The sequence below is a fragment of the Eptesicus fuscus genome, chromosome 21, assembly GCF_027574615.1.
Source record: "Eptesicus fuscus isolate TK198812 chromosome 21, DD_ASM_mEF_20220401, whole genome shotgun sequence".
Lineage (NCBI taxonomy): Eukaryota > Metazoa > Chordata > Mammalia > Chiroptera > Vespertilionidae > Eptesicus > Eptesicus fuscus.
The window spans coordinates 5,225,160-5,253,013 of NC_072493.1; the positions used below are offsets into that span (position 1 = coordinate 5,225,160).

The following is a 27,854-nucleotide window of genomic DNA, read 5'->3' on the forward strand; positions in this document are numbered from 1 at the left end:
TGTGGCTCGCTGGGCGTGGCCTCCGCCGAGAGCTCTAAGGTGCTTCCTGTGTGCGCAGGTTTGTCGGTGCCCGAGGTGGGGGAGGGCTTCCCTCAGGTGCGTTGTCCCAGGTCACTGATGGAAGATAAATTCACCAAACTAATCAGCCTTTGGAAATATTTTTGCCAGTTGATTCTCAAACTTTCTTACTAGTGAATTTAAATATACACTGAGTGGCCAGATTATGATGATCTCTGAATGCATAGTAATCTGGCCACTCAGTGTATATCCTATATAATAAAAGGCTAATATGCAAATTGTCCCCTCGACCAGGAGTTCGACCAGCAGGCAGGCCAGCCGGCCAACTGCCCATGTCCCCCCCACCCCAGGCCAGGCTAGCTGGACCCCACCCATGCACGAATTCATGCACTGGGCCTCTAATCTCTCTCTCTCTCTCTCTCTCTCTCTCTCTCTCTCTATATATATATATATATATATATATATATATATATATATATATACTGAGTGGCCTCTCAGTGTATATGAGAGAGAGAGAGAGAGGAAGAGGCATCCGTACCATCAAACAGCACACGCGTCACTGAAATTGAACTTCTTGCAAGAGTGTCTTGGCGTCTCAGAAATGTTTTGTCCCCTCCTCTGATCCTTTGAGGAGTTCCTTTTGTGCCTTCCCTTTGGGGTTTTAACTTAGTGAGCCCAGAGGATATTGCACAGCCCATTTAGTATCTACCCTGAAGAGACCCCCTCCCCCCCACACACAGCACTACCGCTGCCAGCTTCAGGAAAAATACAGAGTGTTGTAAAGCAGGTTTGGAAGTTAATCAGCCCCAAAGGTCGGGCGTGGGCTGGATTCTCATCCTGAAAACATCAGAAAGACTTTTCCCAAACAGCTTGAGATGGTAGAGTCCAGAGTGCTCCGGGATAGGAAAGGGGACCTACACCCAATGTCCATTAAGAGCACGTCACCCACATTTCCATAAAAAAGCTGTGGTGCATAGATACAGAGCAATACTACTTGGCCATGAAAAAGGACAAGATTCTTACCATTTGTGACAGCATGGATGGACCGAGAGGGTGTCGCGCTAAGTGAGATAAGTCAGACAGAGAATGACAAATACCATATGATGGCACTTAGGTGGGATCTAAAGAACAATATAAATGAACAAGCAAAGCAGAAACAGACTCACAGGTACAGTTTTGCTCAGTGCTTAGAACATCAGCCTGCAGATAGAAAGATCAGGGGTTTGATTCCTGGTCAGGGCACATACCTCGGTTGCGGGTTTAATCCCTGGCCCCTGTCAGGGTGCGTTTGGGAGGCAACCATCCGATCTCTCTCTCTCTCTCTCTCTCTCTCTCTCTCCCTGCCCCTCCTCCTTCCCTTCCACTTTCTCTAAAAATCTAATGGGAAAAAATATCTTCAGGTGAGAGTTAAAAAAATAAACCTCCATGAACTCAAGATTAAATTAAATAATTTTTAAAAAGAAAGAAAACAGACTGATGACTGTCAGGGGCAGAAGGGATGGAGAACTGAGTAAAAAGGTGAAGGGATTAAGAAGCACAGACTGGCATTTACAAAACAGTCGCAGGGTATAAAGCACAGCATAGGAAATACCGTCAGTGATATTGTGATGACGATGGATGGTGCCAGTTGGTGCTGGAACTATAAGGGGGGGGGGTGCACTTTGTAAAGTGTATAAAGGCCTAACCCCTATGCTACGAGTACACACCTAAACTGATACCAAAGAGTAATGACTATAAACTGTAATTGAAAAAGAACTTTTAAGGAGTCACCTCCCATTTTCCCAAGACCTCTGCGTGGCAGCCGCAGGCCGCCCGGAGCTTTTGAACGTCGTGTCCCCGAGTTGTTCACCTTGCCCATGGCTGAGGACTCTTTAAACGTACAAAGGAAATGTTCAAAAAGAGGGAAAAAATGCGCTGGCAACAACCACAAAAACAAGAACTCCACCCCACTGAGTTGTATGCGCGCTGGTCGCAGGTGGTGAGCGCGCAGATGGCCGAGAGTGAAGTCACCGGCTGCGGGGAAAAAGCCTGCCTGGTGCCAGGAAACCACCTGGTCATTAAAAAAAAAAAAAAAAGACCCGCATGGAGCCAGGTGTCTGGGCTCCAAGACCTGAAGTCAAGTCAGAAATAGGTTCAATGGTTGAATCCTTGCAGGGCATGACCTCCAAGGGAGCAGATGTCAGTGGGCCCCAGAGTGGGATGGGGTCCTCCTCCCTTGTTCAGAGGTTCACTTCCGGGTGTAACTCTCCTCTGGCACCAATTTGCTGAACATGTTCTTTTGTTGGAGATTGGGGGCAGGTCATATAGATTAACATAACACAACACTTAAAAAAAAAAAAAAAAACAAGAACAAAAGCAAACGAAATGTAGAGTATTGCATTCCTTTCATTTCCAGGTTTTTTGCTGTTACTTTTTCTGTTGTTTTTTGCATTGCTGGGTTACTTTGTATGTGATTAGGTCCATTTTCATTAAATGACATTAAAAGGGTTAAGGGTTCAGGTTTTCCAACAGCAAAACATGCTCTCCTCCATCCCCACGTATGGAAATTCATCCTTCCCACAAGTCCTGGTCACCTGATGCCAAAATGATTAAGGAGAATATATAAAGGAAAAGAAGATAATAATAATAGTAATAATAATAGTAATAATAGTAATAATAATAAAAATTACATTAAAAGATGGTAATTTATGTAAATTGTATTCTCATTTTTTTTCAAATGACATACTCTTCCTAATAATGTTAAATTATTTATTGAACATTTGTTTGTTGTTTTTATCTCCTTTGCACAAAGCACTCTCCTAGGCATTTAAGGGTGTAGTAGGCAGATAAATGAGGTACGATTTTTATATTCAAAGCATTCAGCATGTATTAGGATAAAAGCAAACTGGAAGTGAATACACACAACAAAAGGTAAAATACAATAAATACCGTCAGATGTTTCAAGAAATGATGTATTTGTTTAACCCAGTGGTCGGCAAACTCATTAGTCAACAGAGCGGCAAACTGCAGCTCGAGAGCCACATGTGGCTCGAGAGCCGCAGTTTGCCGACCACTGGTTTAACCAATCCAGTTTTTAAGTGCAATGCCTGGTAGGGAGCAGAGAAAGAAGCAATGAGTCACTTGGCTGCAATTTGATGGGAGTTAAGAGGAAGTTGAGGTTAATTCTCTGGAGCAGAAGTCAGGGAGAAGAAAAAGGGGGAGTTGCCATGTGAACCTTGATCGGGGAGTTTTGTGTCTTTGGAGATGACAAGAAGGGCTTTCCAGGACAAGGGAGCCACGGGAACTCAGCTCAGCAGTGGGGTGATGAGAGATGTGCTTGGCGATGGTAAGCCATCCAGTTCTGCTGAGCCACCACCACCATAGACGCCAAAATGCATTGGAACAAAAATAAAACTAAATAAGCCAGCGCTTGCTGCCCTGGCGGGATTAGCAGAATGTGGCATCAGCCCCACTGGGAAGTGGTTTGTCATTTGAAGCAGGCCACGTCCCGGAAGCATCAAAGTTGGCCAAAATGACATTAAAAGGTGGGCAATTATCTAAATTCTCTGGACCTTGGTTTCTTCATCCATAAAATGGGGTTACGAATACCTATATTGCAAGGTTGTTTTGAGGGTTGTGTGACTGTAGGTCTATAAATTAGCTGGCATATAACAGACACTTGATACATCTCTGTTATTTTTGTTAATAATAATAAAAACAATAATAGCAGACATTATTTAGCCAGGTGTGGCTAACCATCACAATGTGAGTTCCCTTCATTTGAATTCTACTGAGCTTATGTAATTATGGATAATAAGACATCTAAATAACTTGCCCATTAACTTCATCCTCTGTGTTGTGATTTACCTCATGCATCGATCTGCTCAGCTGCATCTGGTTGGAATGTTAAACACTGTCATCACCAGAGATTTAGTGCATTTTATGCAGATGAACATAAAACCAAATGTTTTCCAAGGAAGCAAGCTAAGGAATAAAACAGGAAGGCAACATGGTGTGTTGGGGAGGGGGGTAGATCTTTCGCAGCCAAATCTAAATTCCAATTCCAGTTCAGTCACTTACTATCTCTGTTTCCTTGTGTAAATTATGTAACCCCTCTAAGCCTTAATTTACTTATTGCAAAAGGGGGATGATGATTATGACAGCAATAATAACAACAAACAACAACAGTAATATCTATGTCATAGAGTCACTATTTAAAGAAAAGTGCCTGGGACAGAGTAAGTATTATTATTATTATTATTATTATTATTATTATTATCTTTTTTCCTTTATATGTTCTCCTTAATCATGTTGGCATCAGGTGACCAGGACTTGTGGGAAGGATGAATTTCCACACGTGGGGATGGAGGAGAGCATGTCTTGCTGTTGGAAAACCTGAACCCTTATCCCAGCTCTACCACAGCTCATGGGATGACCTTGATTCCTTAACCTCAGGTTCTTCATTTGTTAAATGCAGAAGTTAGACTAGGTAAAGTCCATCATTAATTTTGGGACTAAGGTGTGTGGCACACCACAGGGCCCAGGCTCCCCTCCAACATGCACCTGCTATATGAAATTTCCCACCAAACTGAGTCTGTATTTTAAAAGACAATTTGAAAAATCGACCAAAATCAACACACCTTTTCACGTGTTTATTTGGTTCACTTAAAGAATCAAAAACCCATACAAGATAGTAAACTGTCTTAATGCAGGCTGTCACAGAGGAACGTATACTTCTCTTTTTAACTCAGGTCTGCATTCTGGATAAAGGTTGTGCTCTGTGGGGTAACTTCAGTGGGGGAATTTTTAGCCTCTCCAGAATTTTGGCAACACAAGTAGAGATCATTCAGGTTGTTTACTGAGGTTCTAACTTAGTCATGAGATGAGGTGTGTTGGGCAGACGCAGACAAACGCTTTAAATAGCTGCTAGCTCTTGGGATTGAAAGCTATCCCAGAACAATTTGAAAATTCCTGGATATTATTGATAGAGACAATTTGGAGAACACTTTTTTTATAATGGCCCCACAGAGTAGGGAGTCAGTATTTTCAAGCTTCCCTGGGCACATCGGAATGCACTGCATCTGTTTTTCAGAAGCCAATCACAGAGGTATATTCTGTCTGGTCTTCTTGATGCATGTTGGAGGGGGGCCTGGACACGTGGTGTGCCACATACCTTAGCCACTTTAATCCTCACACAAAGCTCTATGGAGAACTAGGCCTGCGCCAAGGCAAAGGAAACCAGAGATGTTCCATTTCTAAACAGAAACCTGGACAGCCCGCAAAAGCCTGTGTTCTCTTTTCAGAACGCTGGACAGCTCACAGGAACACGCACAGTCTTTTCAGCACTGTGCACAGCTCACCGAGGTCTGTGTGAGCTTTTTCAGAACCATGGACAGCTCTCAGGAAGGCTGTGCGGCCTTTTCAGCACCGTGGACAGCTCACATGGGTCTGCATGGTCTTTTCAGGACTATGCACAGCCCACACAAACAGCTCTTCCTAATCCTTGGCTCCTAATGGCCGTCCAGGCCCCAGGTTAGGGCGAGGCAAAAAAAAAGGTCCAGGGTACAGTCCAAGAGTGGGTGCCTTCTTAAATTTCGCATCCTAGGTGCCTCGCTTGCTTCGTCCTAGTTTTACCATGGTGGCTGTCTGCCGTTCATCTGTTCACTCAGGGAGCCTTCCCCGGGTCCCTGTAGCTGTGCCATATGCTCGCAAAACTAATAAAGCAGCCCCTCTCCTCCAGGGGTTTGGTTCCTTCTGGGAACTGCCAGTCAGTATGTCTGGAATCGTTCGTAGAGGTGGGAGCGTTTCAAGAAATAATTTGGGTCCATGAGCAGGAAAGAGAACATGGATGTATTTGTGGACTACACTCTAGAGCCCTGGCCAGCAAACTGCGGCTCGCAAGCCACATGCGGCTCTTTGGCCCCTTAAGTGTGGCTCTTCCACAAAATACCACGACCTGGGCGAGTCTATTTTGAAGAAGTGGAGTTAGAAGAAGTTTAAGTTTAAAAATTTTGGCTCTCAAAAGAAATTTCAATCGTTGTACTGTTGATATTTGGCTCTGTTGACTGATGAGTTTGCCGACCACTGGACTAGAGGATAAAGTTCGTGGAAGCTCCGTGACATTTAAAGCACCATGGCTATGGAGACGTATCTGTGGTGTTGGACCCTGTGAACACACGGCACCCAGCAAAAAAGTAGACAGGGATTCGGTGTTTATTTGTTCAATGAACAAAGAATTTTAGGCTATGTTTGACAGCAAGCCTCTGGATTTTAAGAAGAGTAGCATCCATTCTGCATTGTATAAATAGCACACTGGCAGCGTTATGGGGGAAGAGATCCCAAATATAGAAAGGCCAATCATAAATGATTGCGGTGGTTAAAGCGAAAGACCATGAGAGCCAACATCCACCCAACATAGCTATGAGCAATAGGGCATGAGAAAAATCAGAACATAGAATTAACAGAAGTTTGGGAGGACATGAAAATGTTGTGGACAGGATGATTCCCTGTGGGAGAGCATTGCGCTTGAAGTGGTGGTGAAACATCACAGTGAAGGTCCCTGAGGGAGGGGGCAGTTGTTCTGGGAGCAAGCCAGGAGTCTGGGCTGGTGAACATAGATTTGTTTCCAGAAACAGCTGCGGGCTTCATGGAGTCATTTACTCCCTCCTCAAGTAAGTGAGCAGGGCTTTGAAGGGTATTGAGAGAGAGAGAGACGAAGAGTAAAACTAGGACATCGAAGTTCTCCTGCCCATGTCAATTACACCCTGACAGACCTGCTTTCTCACTCATCGGTTCAGGGTGCCTCTCTCTTCCTTTCAAATTTTATGTTCTCTGACTGTCCTGACTCAGCGCTTACAAGCCTAATGTCTACCGAGGCACGGTGCGTTTCTCTGAGTGCGGGAAGCGGGCCAGGTGGAGTCCAGGATAACTCAGAGGGTGTGTGTCCCACCTCATCTCCACACAGAGTCCGTACAGAGAACCTCTTGGGCACTGCACATGTTCACTCCTCATCTCCAGAAAGCTGCCCTCACATGAAAGGGTAGACATGAGAAGATTTTCTAAAAAAAGGCAAATGAAGACACCATGTTCCCTCCCCTGGGTCCAGTCCTTAGTTAAGCTAGGATCTCATGACCACACGAGCTCCTAGCCATCTTGTGATGACAACATGCCACGTTTGTGCCTCAAGAACTTTTCTAAAGTTTGGGGAGGAACTGGTTAGCATACAAGCGAGGTCTTAAAATGTAGGCAAGTTAACACCCAGGAGGCGATCAAGCCTTCTGGTCCATTTCCTCTTCCTGCTCACTTACTATTGGCTTCAGGCATCCTCCTCCTCATAAACTCCCCACACCCAAGCCCTTGCCCCCGCTCCTGCTTTCTTAGGAAGGCTATGGTGACATAGGCTTGCTGCCTCCAGAGCTGCCAACTCTTCAAGAGAACCCAGAAATCTGGATTTCTATGACAAACTCCCAGTTTTTAAATGGTAGCAACTAATTAAGAAAAAAATGGTATGTTGGTCCATCATAACATGCCTATTATTCATCCTTGCTCCCATGAACCACAGCAGGCAACGTTATTGCTCACAGCATTCTACATTGTTTAGAACCCGAGACGTGAGTGGCATATCGGGGTTGCTGGGGTAGATAAAAGAGAATCGTGTCCATGGCCTTGCCCTGCCTCTTAAGCAGAAAGGAAGGCAACACGAGAGGGAATGTATTTAGAGCAGAACAATAGGCATGACTTGGTGTCCATGAATAGAAGAATGTGCCAGTCCATGTTTGTTTGACCTCCGTTGTACATCAACAACATGTGAATCAAGCTGCAGTCACGTCTTCCACAGACTGGAGCCCGCGCGTCCCCTGAGCTTGGATATAAACCGGTGGCGTTGGGGCTGGGCACTTTGTACGCTGAGAGTCTGGTTGTCAGTCTCGGCCACAGCCAGTAGGCCACGGCTACTTGAGAGAGCAAGCAGCATGCAGCTGGTTCCCGCGTCGTCAGTGCTCACGCCTCCGGGAGAGTCCTGCTCGGTCATGTGTAACTAAGCACACAACCTTGGTTTCCCAGGAAACCAAGGCCAAGTGGGTCCGGATGCTTTTTCTATGGCCCTGGTGTTGAGCAGATGAGGTGTTGCCAGAGCGCCCCAGCGGCGAGCATCTTGAAGACGAGGGGATCATGTAGATTCCCTTTACACGTGCATGTGACCAGTGCAATCGGGGCGCGTTGTGGTGACAAACGCGAGTGGAGAAAATGGCCATGATCCCGAAGGGCTCGTGCCTTGGTGTACAAAGTGAAGGTGGACATTCAATCCCTTGAAGATGAATCCGATGCCTATTATGTGACAGGCGGTGTGGCAGGACCTAGGGACCTAACAGGAGGTGAGACACGTCCCTGGTTCACGACTTCCCATTCGGTTGGGAAAGACAGACATCTAATCCAACAAATAAACAAGACAAGTCCGGTTGCTCATAAGGGCTACAGAGACAATGAAACAGGGAGATGTGGAAGAAGGTGCCTGGCGTGTGTTTGCAGGATGGGAGAGAAGCCACTTTACAAGGGGACGGTGGGAAAAACCTCTTGGAGGGGACATTAGACCAAAAGCACCCGAGGGCCAGGAGGGAGCCAGTCAGGGGAGCGTCTGCAGGGAAGGGGTCCCAGGCAGAGGGCATGTGTGAGACCTACCCTCCCAGACTGCGGCTGGGGAGATGGTACTATTTCAAGTCTAACCTCGCTTAAGAAAATGCCATCATTAATTGCATCCATGTAAATACATCCTCCCCCTCTGTCTCTTCCCAAAAGGGAAGGAATCTCAGAGTCGTTCACACGGTCCAAACTTAGAACGATTTACGCTCCATCTTAAACATGCCAGTCTATACCTTTCGCAGCGAAGCACTACTTGGTTGGATTTTATTTTTAAAACTTCCAAGAGAAGATGCGCCTGACCTGGAGACACTCTGTTCTCGGAACCAGAGCAAGAAACATTTCCTCAGCGCCTACTGGGCGCCCTGCCCTCAGGCGGGTGAGCCTGAGAGAGGGTTTCATGGTGAGCTACAGGACTCGAATCCTCGAAAAACATGCCAGGGGAGAGAAGAACCATCTCGTGCACCATGTAGACTCAACCCTCCGAGGTGAGCTCTATGCTCTCTTACTCCCTGCCCTCTCCCACCCCGGCAGGAAACATTGCCTCAGCTGTGCCTGCGCTGTCCACCGTCACAGAACTGGAAAATGCATCCACGAGAACCCACAGGATATTGTGAGCCACACACATCCGTGAGCCCTTTGAGGGCAGGCTCATGTCCAACGTCACTTCTGTCAGCCATTCTCTCACTCCAGCTTTCTACCATGAGGTCAGTCAATACCCACTGAATTTAGTTAAGTAACCACGAAACACCGAGAAAAATCCCCGAGTGTCCCCCAAAGAGGCGCAGACAAGGAGGGTCTCTCGAGGTGCGTGAGTAGGGGGCCTCATCATACCGCCCGACTGTTGGCCTTCATGAGGGCTCGGCTGACCACAGTGCTGGAAACATAGCAACAGCTTCAAGCAGGGAGCTGTTACCATCCTTGCTCTCATTGCTATTGTCATGATAATCTCCTGTCTCCAAGCAAGAGAGTGTCCCTGGAAAGGCACTCTGAAACCATTAACAGAAGTCTCCCCCCCAGCTCTGTGACACGGAGAGCCGCCCTGCTCATCCACTCACGTTCATAGGGAGACATTTCTTTTCTTCCTCCGCAGCGCATCCTTGTCCGGAGATGTTTGCCTTTGACTGGCCCCGGAGCCATGGGATTTAATAAGCATATTCCCTCTCCCCGTGTCCGCACTGTTGCCATGGCTCCGGGCTTGTCGGGCTTTCTGTGAGGGCATTTCCGCCCTCACCCAGCCCTGTTGCCTGTAAACATTGGTCTATTATCTACGTGGGAGCCGGCGGAGAGGCCACGGCCGGGCATGGGGAGGCACCGAGAAGGGAAGGGAACAGATTGGGGACATGGCCGAGGCCAGCACGCAGCCAGTCCGTGTGGCGCAGCTGATTCCGATCTCGCAGGTCACCGACTTCGTACGGGCCACCCGATCGATACACGGGGCTCTTTTAAGCAAGGGCCAGCTCTGGGCTTCGTTTCTTAGAGAAAGAGATGAATAGCGTCTCCGTTAGGAACCGTCTGATGGAAAGCAACGGAAGCCAGCTCAGCGAAGCGGCAACGGCAATTTGCTGGTGGGACAGCAGGGCCTCTCGGGGACCCTGGCAGACAGGGTGGCCTCGTGTCTGGAGGGGCGGGAGCAGGGCGTCTCTGGTGACCCCGAGGGATGTGGTTTTGGACGTTCCAACATTCACTCCCCTTGCGACCATCCCTCCATTTTCCTTGTGAAAAAGTGTCTTTTCTCTTTTGGATACAGCCTGGTGGAATCATAAGCAAGCACCATATACTGCCCTATTTCTAGAAAGACCCAGCACCCCAGAGATGCCGATCAGAGGCTTGCTCCCTGGAGTTTTGAATCCTGATCAGAAATCTAAAGAGATTCGGAGCAGGTGGGGCTTCCTGTGTTCTGGCAGCAGCTCCCGGCCAGCCTGGGCTCCCCAAAGAGTATTGCTGAAGTTACCGAGGTTTTTTTTGTGTGTTTGTTTTTTTTCTTAAATATACTTTTTTATTGCTTTCAGAGAGGAAGGGAGAGGGAGAGAGATAGAAACATCCATGATGAGAGAGAATCATGGACCGGCTGCCTCCTGCACGCCCCACACTGAGGATCAAGCCTGCAACCCGAGCATGTGCCCTGACCAGGAATTGAACCGTGACCTCCTGGTTCATAGGTCGATGCTCAATGACTGAGCCACACCAGCTGGGGCTGAGTTACCATTTCTTAAAGCCCCAGAGTGGCCTTGGTTCGGTGTTTTTTAGCTTTTTCTTTTTTTATAGCTTTCCCAGTAATTCTCCAAGGTACCCACAGACGGTTAAATACTAATTCCAGTGAGTGAACAAAGTCAGTCTCTTTTGCTGCCCAGAAAAGAACTTGGACCAAGACATAGACCATCCCCTAAAGGATGCCATTGCCCGGCCGGCCTGGCTCAGTAGTTGACCTAGGAACCAGGAGGTCAGGGTTCAATTCCCAGTCAGGGCACATGCCAAGATTGCGGGCTCGATCCCCAGTGTGGGGCATGCAGGAGGCAGCCGATCCATGATTCTCTCTCATCATGGATGTGTCTATCTCTCTCTCCCTCTCCCTTCCTCTCTGAAATCAATAAAAACATATTTAAAAATAAATAAATAAAAGATGCCATTGACTTGAGTCCGTTTACTACCCTCCTCTCTGTCTCTCACAGATTTGGGGCCAGGTATGTGCTTGATATTGTCCACGCGACCTATGGGGCAGGGTCCTATGTTGTGAACAGAGCTGCCGGAGGCCGATCCCTGCACAAGACAGGAGCACAAGACCAGTGGGCCGTGCCAGCGCTTCCTCCCACGGACCACAGAGCAGGCAGGAAGCACACAGGACGTGCCGAGGCAAGTCTGGGCTGGGAACCACGTGGGGCAGGTGACACGGTAAGCCAGATGCCACTTAGGTCTAAGGCGGGGCAGAGGACGCCACCCTTGGCGCAGTGGCCCAGGGGTGGGTCAAGCGGTCCAGAGCTTCTGTCCACTTTTCAACAGCAGGGCCCGCGGGACCTTTCGTCTCTCCGACAGTGAGGCTGGCCGTGCGGTTCCATTCTCCTCCCGTGGCGAGAGCAGTCACCGTGGCTGCCCTGCAGCCGCCCTCATCGTCCCAGCGTTGGCTGGGTCCGTAAGGGGGAAGAGTCCCGCAGAATCGGGAATCCCAGTTATATTAGCTTTCGCTGGTCTGTTTTACTCAAATATTTGTCCTCACTCTCTTACAAAGTTTCTCTGCGTGCTGACTGCACATCATTAAGAGGCTGGGTTCCCAATCCCTTTGGAATCAAAGGCCACGGAACAGCTAATTGTCAGTAGAAACCCCACCCGCCTTTGCAGACGACCCCCGGGCATCTGTCCTCAGCTTTGGCGGAACCAACATCTCCGCCCCCTCTTGTTCCCCGGGAAGCACACACGACATGCAGAGACACGAGCTCGGGGACTTGCCGAGTCCTCTCCCTTTCAGCAGACGATGCTAAGGCGATCGGAGCTCACCTGCCGTGGGCGGGCAGCTGCAGGGCGCCCGCACTGTGGAACCCGCCTTCCCCGCGGCCCCGGGATTCCTGATGGGAGAGCAGCGCGCTCTTCTTCCTGTGCAGTGAGCTTTGTGGTAACGTCTACAAGACCCTAAAACCCACATTTCTCCGCTGGGACACCCCCAGATTGAACAACAGGACATCCACCTGCAAAGGAAAAGCATCTAGACGTTGGCCTCGCAGCCTTACAAAGTGAACTCGAGGGGATCGCAGCCCGAAGGCCCACAGGCAGCGGGGTGGTCTCTCCCAGAGCCACGCCTGCTCTCACCGACAACCTGCCTGGCTCACTGCGGCACTCGGCCCGGGGTCTGCAGGCCGGCGCGTGACTGCAATCCTTCCATGGGGTCTGAAGGGACGTTCAAGGGCATGACGTCTGCCTCCTTATGATTCAGGAGACGACAAAACGGAGGCTCAGAGAGGATGCCTGACGAGGCCCCGGGCCCACAACCACCCGGGGCACCTCCCTCCCACCTGCCGGGCTCTCCCTGCGCAGGCCTCCCTGCCTCGCCTCTCCCTGCCTTCCCCCCTTGCCACACCGATGCTCCTTCCTTCTCCCCAGCAAGGTACACGGAGCCTCCGCTTTTTGCGGGGCTGGCGCTGCTGGAGACAGAGAGCACCCACAACTGGGTCACTTCAGCAGAGCTCAGGAAGGCGTGGCCTGTCTCGCACTCAGGGCACGAAGCTGTCGCCTTACGGGGGTGCCACTGCCACATTCGCACTGACTGCTGAGCTCAGACAGAACTCCTCCACTTGAACATCGAGTGTTTAACCCAGACTCCTCCCTCATGCCGTCACGGGGCCCGCGCTCTCAGCAGCCCCAGCACACACCTTAAAACCAGCCAAGCCCGGCCTGTGTGGCTCAGTGCTTGAGCATCGACCTATGAACCAGGAGGTCACGGTTCCATTTCCGGTCAAGGCACAGGCCCAGGTTGCTGGTTCCATCCCCAGTAGGGGGCATGCAGGAGGCAGCCGATCCATGATTCTCTCTCATCATTGATGTCTCTCTCTCTCTCTCTCTCTCCCCATCTCCCTTCTTCTCTGACATCAATAAAAATATATTTTAAAAAATAAAAGAAAAACCAATCAAAATCTTTAAGTGACAATTTTCCCTGTCTTTGTGGTCTCTCTCTTCTCCTCTACTCCCTTTCCCTCCCCTCCCCTCCCCTCCCTCTCTTCCCCTCTCTCTCTCTCTCTCTCTCTGCCTTCAAAACCTAGAGGAGAAGCCTCTATTTAGCTCTGACAAGAGCCCCTGGCACGTCTTTCTCCCATGTTTTCCTCCGTCGTTGATCAATAGGCGGAAATGCCAGGCCTCCATCACGGCGGCCAACTTTGACTGCCCGCACTGTCGGGCCAGCGGAGCTTGTCTGCTTGAGTTCTGATGCTGAGAAATGTCACAGCCGGGAGGGGCCGGGAGCCCCTGTCAGCACGCAAGGGTGGGGGGCGTGACAACTCATTCAGGCATCTCCAGGCGTCCCGGGCGGGGGTGACCACAGCGGCGGGAACGCATCCCTGTCTGTGGCTGTTTGCAGCCTCAAGTAGCGCCTGTCACAGGTAGAGGGGAGGGAGCGCCCACCCTGCCCTGGTAGCCGAGCCTCATTCATCTGCTGGCCCTGCCCCCGGACCCTGGCCTCTCCCTCAGCTTCCCTGGGCCTCGGTTTCCACAGCTCTCAGCAGGGCTCCACCTCCGGAGGCCGGAGAAGTAAACAAGTCCACGTGAAAGGCTCAGGGGCAGGGCAGCGTGCCGTGAGCGGGGCGTGTCCGCCTCCCCTGGTGAAACTAGCTCACGGTGCGTTTTCACGTCTCCATCCACTTCCTTGTCTCTTGCTGCAGGAAGGAGCCTCCTCGGACTGGGTGGTGGGTCTTGGTACGTCTGAGGCCTTCATCCCTCTCAGGCCCTGGGAGGCCCCGGAGAAAACCAGGGGGTCCCCTGGGACAGCGGCATCGGCCCCACTATGCACTGGGTCCTTCTGACCTCGGCTGCAGCACACGCTTGGGGGCTGGGGGCAGGGCAGCCGGGGCCTGGCTGGGATATGCTGCTGCCTTTGGGCCGGTGTTTCTCAAAACGCGCTGCGCTTCGTCATCGCCGGGGGAGCCTGGTAACCGAGGCCCCTGCTCTGACCCTCGCTCATCGCTCCGTGAGCCAGACTTCTTTCTCACGCAGCCCAACATCGATTCCTCAGGAGCATTAGTTTAACCCGCTCTTTCCCAAACCTGCCTCCCTGGCGGCCTCACCTGGGCGCGCTGATTAAAAATGCAGGTCGGCCCTGGCTGGTGAGCTCAGTGGTTGGAGCGTGGGCCTGCGGACTGGAGGGTCCTGGGTTCGATTTTGGTCAGGGGCACGTACCTGGATTGCAGGCTTGATCCTTGAGCCCCCGGGGCATGTGCGAGAGGCAACTAATCGATGTCTCTCACATCGATGTTTCTCTGCCTCTCCCCCTCCCTTCCAGTCCACTCTCTCTAAAGATCAATGGAACAATATCCTCGGGTGAGGATTAACATTAGGGAAAAAAAATCGGATAGCTCAGGCCCCGGCCCAGCTCCACCGAAGCGGAGTCTCCAAGAAGCGGCCCTACAACGTATATTTTTCAAATAAATACCCCAGGGGAGTCTAATCCACAGAGTTTGCAGAGTGCTGATCCAATAAAAGGCACCCTTTTCCAATTACCAACATCGTCAGACAAACAGGGAGACGACAGAGACATGGAAGTGCTCGTCGGAAGGCCCACAACCGAGGTGCCGTCCCTGACACTTCGCCTCCCTTGGGTATTACGGATCCATCCACCGGTCCTTCCGCTCCCCATCCGGCCTCCGTCTTCGTTTCTGGGGGACATTTTAATGAACATTGCAGGCCTCCGTACACGCTCCCCTAAATACTGAGGAGTGCATGTTATTAACTAGAGGTCAATGTCTGTTCACAGATTTTTCTTTCGAGGTAAAATTTACAGGATGAGATGTACACGTCACAGATGCGCCCTTGGTGAGTTTCGACACACGCCTGCACCCTGTAACCCCAACCCTTCTCAAGAGACGGAGCATCTCATCATTCTAGAAAGTTCTCTCTGCTCCCACCCCTCAGAGACAATTATTTTTCTGGCTTGGTCCACCATAGCTTTGCCATCATAAAATCAACCTCTAAAAAAGCCACAGCACATGTCCGGCCGGCGTGGCTCAGTGGTTGAGCATTGACCTATGAACAGGAGGTCACAGTTCGATTCCCGGTCAGGGCACATGCCCAGGTTGTGGGCTTGATGGCCAGTGTGGGCCGCGCAGGAGGCAGCCGGTCCATGATTCTCCCTCATCATTGATGTGTTTTTTTTCTCTCTCTGAAATCAAGGAAAACATGTATTTTTTTTAAAAAGCAGCGAAACAAAAACAATGCTTTGCTAACAGAATGACAACATCCTATTCAGCTCCCTGCTATGTTAAATAGTAGAGATGCTGCAGTTAGAGCTGAGGGGAGAGGGGGTTCGAGTCCTGACCCTGGGCCTCTGAGCTGTCCCCTCATTCGCATCCTCTGGGGTGTCTCTCTGGGCCCCATCACCCCCAGAAATACCTCTGGAGACCGCGGCCCTCGAGGCTTGCTTCGGCAATAACTCTCTTCCTGCCCCGGGTCCCCAGAGGGCTGCTGTGTGCTGGGGAAACCTTGCTCTCCCCTCAGTAGAAAAGAAGGTGCGTGGCTCCTGGCTACAGCTCGCTACAACGATTTTACAAAGGAGGAGGAGGAGGGACACACCGCTTCTGTTATTGCTTTTTCCGGGGAAACGTTCTCGTCTGCGTGTGGGCACGGGGGCAACCCAGTTTCATCTCACAATCCTCGATGAAGCTGCCCGGCTCTGAGAGCATCGGCACCCTCCGGCTACTTCCTGCACACGCGTGTAACAGAAGCTGCTGTTTTCACCGTGCGGCGGGGGTGGGGGTGGGGCTCTAGGCTGGGGGGATGCAGCCGGGCCTCACCTTGCAGCCTGGTTGCTACGGGCTAATAACGTGGAACAGAGCTCCCTCTCGACATGTCAGAGAGATGAAGGGGGCGGCCCCGCCTCTGCCCTCACCTTGGGATGACAGAGGAGAGAGGCGTCCAGACCCTTCCAGCCACGAGCCACCCACCAGGCTCTTCTGACAGGGCTGCTGGGCTCTCGTGTCCACGGCCAGGCGCCCAGGGCAACCAGTTGCTCACCCACGGGATCCCGGGGAGCAGTGCAGACCCCTCAGCCCCGCTTCTCTGGGCCTCAGTTTCCCTCTTCCCCCGCCGCTTCCACGCCGCTTCCTGAGGCATGTGTTTAGTGTTAATGCAGGGTTTCCGCTCCAAATTCACCCCCTTTTGCAAAGCTTTGCCAGAGGGTGAATTTGCTTTGCAAAGGGGTGAGTTTGAAGTGGAAAACCCGTACACAGAGCAGGTTTGCAATGGTCGCTCGATTGTTACGTAAGAGACCAGCTGCACGGTGCCCTCATGCCCGCCACAGTTGTCCGCCTGTGCCCGATCGCTGGCGCCCATCCTAGGCGGCCACCTGCTGCCTCCAGAGCTGCCGCAGGGCCTCCCGGACTTTAGAGTGAAAGGACTTTGCATCGTCACGGCCCTGTAACCATGCCTCGGCGCCCACGTGGGAAGGAACAGGGGCGTGATTGGCAAAGGAGGGTGCCGGGGAAGGAAGCGACGGATCACGGCTCGCTCTTCTGATACGAAGCACGGCCCTGTGTTCGCTTGTAGTGCTTGGTTCGAATTATCCATCCATGGGAGTGTTGGCTGAGCCTACGTCCCTGCTAGGAAATTCAAATGCAGTTGCTACGGTGCAGACACCCTGAGAGGCGGGAGGCAGTCGCAGACGCCCGGGGCAGGGCACGGTCCGGCCTTTGCTTGCTCTGCATCGGAGCTCCTGTCCCACCAGGTCAGCGGGCGGTTCCACCCCAGATGTCGCTGAGCTGCTGGTGCTCCGGTCACTGAGGTGGTGGTCAGCGCTGTTTACAAACATGCAGCCCTGTTCCCTGGTCTGGACCAGGCCGTGACCTCACTACGGCCCCTGTGGGTCGGTGAGGCCTGGGGACCAGTCCCCACCACGGAGTCATGCGCGGAAGCGATGACTCTGACCCTTGGCCCGGCAGCCTGTCTGCTCCTGTCCCTCCTTGGTCAGAGCAGGGGAACGTGCTGCCTCGGCAAAGCTTTGGGCTTGAGCGGCTCTCCCGGCTCCATCGCTGACCTGTTATTTGGTCTTGAGTAAAAAACGGAACATGCCCGAGTCATCATTTTCCTGCCCAGGAAATGGTACCCTGGGCGCTTCCTCCATGCGGTGCGTGAGGATTAAGCGGAATCATCTGTGGAAAAGCCCAAACGGAGCTCCCAGAATGCAGTGCGGGCATCACCAGGGCGGGCTGCCTCTTGCTGGCCGGCTGTAGTCACAGCCGCCTCATGGCAGACGTCCTGGCAGGGGTGCGGGGGGCACGGCGCTCTAGACAGCCAGCCTTCCCCTAGGACCCGGCCAGGTTCCGCTGCAGCCGGTCAGACATGGGACCGAGTTGGACACTTATCAGGAAGGAAGCCGGAGTCGGTTCTCAGCATCCGGCTGCTATTTCAATGGAACCTTAAATGTCAAGAGAACGTTTCCCTCCGGCGTTCAGAGCTCGCCAAGCTCATCTCACTGCGATCCTGGGGGGCGGCGGAGGGGGGAGGGAAATGAGAGGGGGCATGTGTCCTGCCCGGGTATCGAACCGTGACCCCCTCTGGTTCATAGGTCAACGCTGGCCGGGCTGGAACCAGATTCCTTGACTCCAGATTCCTGGCTCTGCGAGCTGCTATGTGTAACTTGAAGAATACAATTAACCTCTTTCCTTCCTGATCGCCTCCTCTGCAAAAGAGGAATGAAAATGGTGCCGGTCTCCTGGGGTCGTGGTAACAATTAAGTGGCCTCATACATGAAGTCTTAGCAAAGGGCGTGCCGGGCCCTGCATTTAATCTACGTGATCGCCCAGGAAGGGAGACGCTGGGTGCGGTCCCCGTTCATACCTCATCTTCATCGCCCTGTGTGACCTCTAAGGGCGCCGAGGGGGCGCTGTGAGCCGTGTGTGCTTCCGATGAACGCCTCTGTGCCTGGAGCTCACTGTTTTTAACCGTTTCATGCTGAGCTCACTCCAGCTGTGACATTTCAAAGCAGCTGCCCAGCGTTCCCGCAGGTGAGTGAGCGGAGAGGGAAGTGGGAGCGAGAACTCCAGAGGATTTATTTATTTGTTTCATATTTTCATTGATTTCAGCGAGGAAGGGAGAGGGAGAGAGAAACATCAATGATGAGAGAGAATCAAGAATGGGCTGCCTCCTGCACTCCCCCCACTGGGGCTTGAGACCGCAACCCGGGCCTGTGCCCTCGACTGGAATTGAACCTGGCACCCTTCAGTCTGCAGGCCGACGCTCTATCCACCGAGCCAAAGCGGCGAAGGCGAGAGCTTTGGTCTAGACGTGAGGAAATGGTCAGCAGGCCCTGCCGGGTGCCTCTTGGTGGCTTTGACGCTTCCACAGACGGAGAGTGTCCTCCCTGGCAGGTCTCTGGGCCTGAACACTCAGCGCTGGGGACCGGACCACGGTGGCAAAGGCCAGCCTGTGAGGCCCTGGCTGCGGCGAAGCTTTTCCACGTGACCGAGAGCCGAGGTTGGTGAGAAGCCTCACTCTTGGGCAAGGTCACGGTGTGTCCCCGAGTGCAGACCCGAGGAGCCTGGACTGCGGTGAAGAGCTGCCGGTCAGGAGGATGCACGAGCGGAATCGCTGTCCCGAGACCTCTGCGTGTCCCTTAAAGGGGCTACGTAAAGCCTCCTATTGGAGGTGAGCTCATGGTCATGCTGCTACTTTAACAACGTGTTCTGGTCCTAGCAGCGGGAGGTACTGTACTGGGGCTGGCGATTCCTCCCTCCCCTGCCCTGCCCTGCCCTGCCCTGCCCTGCCTCACAGGCCGGGTCCTCCAGGCCCCCGGGCCAGCGGACACCCCCTGGGCTCCGCCAAGGCAGCACCGATGGAGGGAGAGAGGAGCCGGGCTGTGTCCCTCCACCGTCTCTAGCAACGTCCCTGCTGAGGGCTGTGTCTCCCCAGAGGCTCTGGCTCTCACAGGGAGGCCTGCCCGTTTCCAGGTTCTGCCGGGTGACCCGTGACCTGGCCCCCTGGGCCCACCGCCTCGCGTGGTCAGCCTCGTGGCCGTGGCAGCTTCTTGCCGTGCCGACCTCTGGCTGGCCGGCCACGCCGTGCGCGGGCTCGCGCCTCTCCCCTCCCCCTGTAGCCCATGGCCTTCCTGTCAGAGCTGCCTCTTCCTTCCCCGTTGCACTTGGATGGCCGCGGCCCCTCAGCGAGCCCTTTCCGAGGTGCCTGCCATCCGCAGTGCCTGCCTCGCAGAGCAGCGCGCTCGCCTAAGGGAACTCGAGGGAAGGGTCTGTCCTAGCGGAAAGATGCACGTCGGGTGTGACATTTAGCGTGGCCGTCCAAGAGGAGGGAGCGGGTGGAGGAGAGAGCATGGTGGATGGGGTTTTGGGCGGGGGGAGAGGGGGCTACGCAAACAACGCGTGATCGATAAGAACCCCGGTGTAAACAATGCGGGGCAATCGATGAGGAAGCGAACGGAGAGCGTCGGGCACTGCGCACGTGAGCGTCTCCATCCAGGTGCCCGAGGGTGGAGACGGACAGGGGACGTCGGGAAAGAGCGGGCAGCGGGCAGCGGGCGTGTCCAAGAGGCAGGTGAGGGGTGCTGGGAGGGGGTAGCCAAGAGGGTATATTAGGGTTGGATGGAATACAAGCTTAAGGCAACTGTAGTAACCCCGGCTCCCGGAGCCTGGAACACGAGAGGCGCCCAATCAATGCTGACGGACAAATGAGGAGCGGCTGACAATTTCGGTCGAGGGGAGGCGTACAAACAGGGCCAGGCTTGGCCTCGCTCGCTCACTCCGGCAGAAACCTGTAGACTGGCCTGCGCTGGGGTTGCGGGGGGCGGGGGGGGGGGTGCAGGACGGGGAGACCAGTGGGGAAGCGGTTGCATGAATCAGGGGCTTGAGAAAGACGGAGGATTCGGGCCTGTTAGATTTTTTAAAATTAGAATTGCAGATCCCAGGTAAGGGGGCTGGTGGAAAGGGTGGCATAAAGGGGCCCACGAGGTTGGGGGCACAGAAATGCCACTGTGACTGTCCCCACGCTGGCCACGCAGGGCCCCAGGAGGGCAGGAGCTGGGGAGACGCCTGTTCAGTGGTGACAGTTATTTACTACCCACCCTCGGATCCTCTGGCCTTTTCTCTCCCGTTATGGTAAAGACATTCATTTTCCTTCAAACCCCATAAATTATTCTCCTTCCACAAGCTGGGCGGGTGGGGGGGGTGAAGGGGGACCATGGAGGGTGGGGGATGACGGAAAGATCTCGGTTTGCTCTCGGCTTTGCCTCTGTCTAGTCCAAACACTGGAAATGTCAAGTTTGCTCACTAATTAAACACGTCTGTCTCGGACAGCACTTGTATCTTCCCCGAGAATGTGTAGATTTCCGGGGAGACATTACACATTCATGTTTCCAAACACAGCCTTCTGAAGGCTCCCTGGGTGACACGAATACCAGTTCCATGAGAGGAGAGACACCTGGGCGGCCGCCCCGGGCCGGGAGGGAGTAGCCGGGTGGGCTCCGAGGGGCCCTTTTGGTTCTGGGCACCTCTGTAGGACCAGCCCCGGGCGTTTCCCGATGTCTGTGAACCCACCGCACAGCTGAGGCCTCCCGGGCCTGGGTCACGGAGTCTCCTTCCCTCGCCCACCTGGCCAGCGTGGCCCGTGGTTGAGCATCAACCTGTGAACCAGGAGGTCACGGTTCGATTCCCGGTCAGGGCACAGGCCCAGGTTGTGGGCTCGATCCCCAGTGTGGGGCGTGCAGGAGGCAGATGATCCATGATCTCTCTCAGCATGGATGTGTCTATATCTCTCTTCTTCTCCCATCCTCTCTATGAAATCAATAAAGATATGTATTTTTAAGAAGAAAGAGGAAATGATGTAAGTTATAATCATGTGAAATGAAAAGCAGGTCTCTGCTCTGAGTTCTTCAGGCTGAGAGAGAAGGCTCACCCGGGGCCATTCTTCCCATTTCTCTGCGGGCTGTGTGGAAAGCGCTGCATGGACCAGGCCCGGCATCGGACCCGGGCCCGGCAGCCGGGAAGATGGTCTCTAGGCCCCTTCCCCCTGCGCTGGGCCCAGGCGTCCCCGAGACAGGCCAGCGTCTGCTGCAGCTCTTGCCGGAAGCGGATGCATCGCCTGGAGGCCTCTGTCTGGTCTCATGGAGATGCCAGGTCCCTGCCAGTGCCGCTCCCTTGGGCCCCACCATATGGGGCTGCGTTCCCTGGGCCTGGCAGCTCCTCCACTCACAGCGTCAGTCCCCACGGAGAGGCGCGTCCCGCACACTGTTTACTGAAACTCGGCCACTTAATTAAAAGCGAGGGCTTCTGTGTCCACGCCAACAGGGGCTTTAGAAACGCCAAGCTGTAAGGCGACCAGATGGGAGAGCCGTCGGCTGCCCCGGAGACCAGGGCCCCCGCCCTTCCGTCACTGCCCTGTCCCAGATGCACCTGCCGACCCGGGCAGGTGAGGAGTCCCTCCCACCCGCAGCTCCCCAGAGCACGGACACGACTCGTCTCCTGGGAGGTTGGTGCAGATATGCGCCTTGGGACAGAAGTCGCCCCGATGTGAGAGGTGGGGGTTGCAGATGGACAGATGCCTGATGAGAGGGCATTTGGGCTGCGAGGAGGCTCTAGGGACCAGGCTAAGCCGTCTAGCCCCAGGGTTAGGCAGCATCTGCTGGCACAGGCCTGGGCCTGGTACTGGCGGCCTCTCTAGAAGCTTCCATCGGCTTCTCTAGATTCGCCCTCCACCCTCCCCACCCCCCTGCCCCCCTGCCCCCGCCTCCCGAGCTGGTCTGTGGGAACTGTGTCCTCAGGCCCTCCTGCCCTGTGGCTACTGGTTGACTCTGGTCATGGGGGGGGGGGGAGGGGGGAGCAAATCCTCAGCTGCAGCCAAGCTCAGCGACCGCAGCCCCAGCCGCCAACTCGATGGCGGCCTGTCCTGGACCTCGAGCCAGAACCACCCAGACTCCAAGTCTGTGTCGCCGTTCACTCCCGAGGGATCAGCTCGCTCTGGCCACAGCCATCCCGGGGCCACCTCACACACGGCAAATGCCAGTGACATTCATGGAAGCCTAGTGGTTACAAAGCCCATGGCAGACATGACCGACTTCGGCTGATCCTTTTAGAAAGGATGTGATTTAGCAGGTGGGGGTGTCATCAAACACGCACACATACACTCATGCACGCACACGCGGGCACACACCTCCCTGAGAAGGTGCGGCACTTCACGCTATCACGGGAAAGGAAACAAAATATTGCGTGGGGCTTTAGAGGCGAGAACGCCGGACGCTTAGTAAATTAAAGTCGTTTATAAAGTGCAACAGGCACCCGGATGGAAAGGGAGAGGATTAGTCAGCAAAAGTGGGGTGTCTGGTCATTTATTTACAGAATACTTCCGCGGGACAGGGGAGAAGGTATCCACGAAGGGCTCGCTGCCGTACAAACACATTAATGCTGGGCCCTGAGGAGGGACAGCCGAGTCACTTGCCTCAGACTGATTTTGTTTGTTAATTTTAAGCCCACGAGGCCCCTCAGCATTCCCGGGAGAGTCTGCGATCCCAGGGGTGTCCATCTCCTTAGCTCAGGCCGGCCCAGCTCCCTGGACACACGGCAGGGAACGGGTTACTCCGAGTCACCACAGCGACCTCCACTTGCCCAGCACCCCGCCCTTATTCAACCGTGTCATCCGGGCACCGAAAGGTTAAGGGTTCGAGTCCCGGTCAGGACACATACCCAGGTTGTGGGTCCAATCCCCAATCGGGGTGCCTAAGGAAGGCAACGGATCGACCTCTCTCTCTCACATCGATGTTTATTTCTCCCTCCCTCTCTCTCCCCCACCTCTCTAAACATATCCTCGGGTGAGGGTTAAAAGAATAATAAATAAAAAGTAAATCCCACCCCAGCTGCTAATACCTAATGAAGGAGGCATTTCCCGGGATCCAGGAGAAATAGAAACGTCACATGACCATCCCCGGCCTCCGCCCGTTAGAGAACCTGCTCGGTCTATTCCGCACTCTTCAAGCAGCGCCGGCCGTCACAGCCACAACCTCCGGGCCATCGTGCCGGGGACTCACAGGTCTCCGGGTCTCATTTCCCCGGTTCACACGTTTTCAGGGGGATCCAGAGGCAATAGGCGATTTTAATTCTTCCTGGCGGGAGAGATGCCATCTCCGTGTTGAACCTCGTTTTTGCTCAGCGCAGGGAGAAATCCCGATGCGCCCTGGCGTTCTCTGAGTGGGGATGGATGGCGGGTGGTGGGTGTGGAAGGTCTGCAGCAGGAGATGCTGCTGGCAGGGTGCTCCCTGGTCTCTGCCCCTCCGATCGCCTGCCCTTTCCCTCGCACAAGTGGGTGACAGGGCGCGAGGGCTGGTATTTGCTTCAGAGAAACCTCCCCCACTGACCCAATTTCTGGGCTGCAGACAAGGGGGCAATGACAGAAGTCATATTTTTGTTCTTGTTTCACTCTCATTCATCTTATTTGATCAGGGCTGAGCGAAACTGACATCTCATCAAACGGCAAAGTGTGTTTCCGCGCCGGGCGCGTGGGAGGGTGGCATTTAAAGCGCCGACGTCGCAGGAACAAATGTATTTGCCAATCCCGCCCGGCCGTGGACGCCTGACCTTTCTCCCGTGGCTTTATTGACACCGCCTGCTTTGTATCATGTTTCATTACGGGCGTCTGGAAGGATTGGGAGTCCTTCTCTCCCGAAAACAACGCGGCCGGGGCCAGCGTGGCCGGCAAGCCTTCGGTGCACCGTGAGGCAGAGAGAATTACCGAGCCGGGCCCTGGCAGGATTAGCACAATTCCTCAAAGAGAGTGTTTAATTAAAAAACACCCGGCGCCCGCCGCGCGGCCTGGAAGGAATCTCCAGTTGGCATGCGGCGCGAGCAGAGGAATTACATCCGAGGTTGCTGTCATTTACTCTCTGTGGGTTCATCGCCGGTTCCTTGCATCTGGGAGTTCTGAGAGGGGTCTCCCCCTACCCTCCCCGACCCTCCCCCCGCCCTGCTCACCACAGAAAATCCTCTCTCTGATAAACGCTCGCTCAGGCAGCCGCGAGGTGCTCGGTGCTAGAAACCCACCCTGCATCGGGCCAAGCAGCTGCAGAAATGGCCTATTTGTGTGTTCGTGTGACAAAAACCTGTGGGTTCAGGTACTCCCCAAGGCACTGGGCAAGAAGACCAGATCCCCACGGTCAGGGAGTTTCAACCTCATAGAGGCAGACAGTCTACACGTCAATCAATGAAAAATGGACATAAGATAATTTCGGAAAGTGGGGTGTGTTGTTTATTGTGCCTGAAAGGGAAAGACAACAGAGAATGCCTGGGGGGCACTGGGGGTGCTGGTGCTACTGTGCGCAGATTGTCCAGGGAAACTCTCCTGAGGATAAGGGTGGATGTCTGAGCTCTAATCCGATGAATGAGACGAAGCTGGCGGCGTGGGAGCTAGACCGGAGTATGTTTCAGGTAAAGCACGTGGCACGTGCAAAGGCCCTGGGGTAGAAATGTGTTTGGCCTTTTTTGAGAAGCAGAGAGAAGGCTGACATGAAACCAGCGTGGAGCGTGAGGCGTGCGGGGGGGGGGGGGGGGCCTGGCTGCGGGATGAGCCCCGGCGAGCAGGGGCAAGCCAGGTGAGCCCAGTTTAGGAGACTTTGTCGACTGCCACGGGGCGCTGGTGGAGGGTGCGGTGCAGGGAAGTGATGGCAGTTAACTTGGACTTGTAAGTGGTTCCTCCGGCTACAGGGTGAGGACTCCATTGGAGAGGGCACGAGGGTAATCACAGAAACCAGGGGAGCCAGTTATAGCAAGAGGGGATGGATATGATAAACTACTGAGCCCAGATCTGTGTGAGAATCTGTCCTTCCCTCACCACCACCACCACCACCACCACCATGGCGGCAGAGTGGACCCAGCCATTTCTGGCCGCCTCAGGCACTTAGGGACTGTGGTTATCACCCCCATTACGCCTCTTCCCACTCCTCTCCCCGAGACAAGAGGTTAAGTCTCCCTCCACCTTATCACTCCTTTCTGGCTCTGCTCCATCTCCTTTGTGTCCCTCATTAAACACAGAGTCCAATGCAGGGCAAAATACTCTATTCGTGGGTGGCCATTTTGCACCCAATCTCTGCCCTTCTCCCCACTCTAAGCCCACGAGCCTGGGGGGCAGTGCGGACCCCACTCCTGACTAAGAGGCAGAACCTCCCAATGGGGGCAGAGCCTCTGCCAGTCGCTGCATCCCATTTTCCCTGTGATTGGTCCAGACACTATCACATGATCCCATCTCAACCAATCAGATGCAAAGGAACTCGGAACGGAAAGAAGGGCTAAGATCCTCATTCTTTGTCACTAAATTCAACCTGAATTATGGAGTCTGGGGAATTTCCATCAGTCACCTGAGGACCGTCGGGGTGAGTTTGCCCGAGGACAGACTCCCTTTCCCGTAAGCAAGGCTGAGAAGAAAGAGAGGAGACAGGGATGGCATCTGCCCACGGGTGGAGCAATGTCTACAGCAGGCGTCCTCACACTACGGCCCGCGGGCCACATGCGGGTGTTTTTGCCGTTTTGTTTTTTTTACTTCAAAATAAGATATGTGCAGTGTGCATAGGAATTTGTCCATAGTTTTTTTAAAACTATAGTCCGGCCCTCCAACGGTCTGAGGGACAGTGAACTGGCCCCCTGTTTAAAAAGTTTGAGGGCCCCTGGTCTACAGGCTCAGCCTGGGTGAGCAATGAACCGACACTGTTCCCGTTCGGGCTAAGCCAGGCCGGAGCAGGTTTTCGGACACCGGCTACCAGAAGAATCCTAACGGACAGCCAGTCAGCGGGCAGCGGGCCGCGCTCCCCTGCCAGGCCGCGCTCCCCGTTCAGCACAGCCGCCAAGCATCGCCCAGCTGCAGGCGCATCGTCCCGTGAGGCCTTTTGTTTGAGCTCCTGGCCAGCGAGGCTTAGACTTTCCTGCTCAGCAATTTCCTTCTCAGCTTCCCTCGCAGGCGCCCTCCGAGGCTTTATGTAAAGGCCTTTTATGAATTTAGTATTTATTAGACCTGCCGTGCACACTTGACATGGATCCATTTTTGCCAGAGAGGCATCCTCCGGAGAAGCCAATATTATGGCCAATTTGGGGAGAAACAGCCAAGAGAACTAATAAAACCTAACAAAGCTAAGTCTGCTCGTTGCCATGAACACCCATTTGGCTCACTAATGGGCCCCGGGGGCGGGCTGGGATGGCTCTGAGCTTTCTTTCTCCTGGAACGCCCTCCAAGGAGGCACCCAGCACAGCCGTTTGTGAGGGTCCCCCCGCCCCCCTCACCCTCCCGAGAGCCATGTCTGGGCCGTGGCTTCGGCAGCTTAATTGGCTGAAGTCAGAGAGCTCGGGGCTCAGAATGGACCAACTGCCTTAAGGAGCGTGCGGCCCGCAAGCCCAGCCCTCGACCCTGATGCGCCGGCCTTCTCATGCCTCAGATTTCCTCCTCACACACACACTCTATTTTAAAACAACCCGTGAGAGCTCTTCGCACCAGACAACGCTGAACAAACAGAAGTCATTATCCCCCGCCCACATGGAGAGAAGGAATATGGACTGAGTTCAACTTTGTGCCTGATCTTTTATTTTTTTAAAATATATTTTTATTGATTTCAGAGAGTAAGGGAGAGGGAGAGAGAGGTAGGAACATCCATGATGAGAGAGAATCACTGACCGGCTGCCTCCTGCACGTCCCCTACTAGGGATCGAGCCGGCAACCCCACACATGTGCCCTGACCGGGAATTGAACCCTGACCTCCTGGTTCATAGGTTGGCACTCAACCACGGAGCCATGCCGGCCGGGCTGTGCCTGATATGTTACACACATACTTTCACTTCATCATCGCCATGGGGACAGCGAAACCCAGGCGTTACTCTCCCCACTTTACAGGTAGGAACACTCAGGCTGGGAGGACTGATCAGCGTGGTCGGGCCACTCAGCTGGCAGATGGCACATTCCAGGCTTGGCTCCGATTTGCTCAATCTTAAAAGCTTCTGTCCCTGCTCCTTGCTGGACGGGGACACTGACCCTCAGGCCAGAGGGAATGACAAAACCATGAGACCCCAGAAGAGAAGTCTCCACTCCTTTTCCTACCAGATCGCCATCCCTCCTGCTGTCCAGATGCCCCCATAAAGAAGTTTCCCTCACACCTGTCTTTGCGTCTTCATCTATTAGCTTGTTTTCCAACTCAGTCGCAGGACAGAGGGCGAAAGCCTGGCTTTCACCTCGCCTCGGCCTGGATCCATATGTCCACTCGCTCCCAACCGGTAACTGGTGTCCGTTGCCATCCCTTCTGCCCGTTCTTTGCATTCTCGCCTGGCAAGGACAGCTCTGAGGCTCGGCACGTGCCTCTGGCCAGGGCCTGGCTGGCAGGGCGGGAGCTCGCACGCCATCTCCCACGAAATGGACCTCCATCCGCGATGGCCGATTCCGCCAGTGCAAGAAGATATTCCAACTAGAACTCTTCTTTTAAAAAGAAAATACTTTTGTACTGATTTTGAGAGAGAGAGGAAGGGAGAGGGAGAGGGAGAGAGAGAAAGAGAAACATCAATGAGAGA

General features: G+C 53.7%; 1 protein-coding gene across 1 annotated transcript in view; it reads left to right on the forward strand.

Annotated features, from left to right (window-relative positions):
- Nucleotides 1–8,068: 8,068 nt before the first annotated feature.
- Nucleotides 8,069–27,854, forward strand: part of SIAH1 (siah E3 ubiquitin protein ligase 1) — a 265,381-nt gene continuing 245,595 nt past the window's right edge. The window contains exon 1 of the mRNA XM_054710476.1: nucleotides 8,069–8,072. The gene's annotated coding sequence lies outside the window, so the exon portion shown is untranslated. The remainder of the gene's footprint in view (nucleotides 8,073–27,854) is intronic.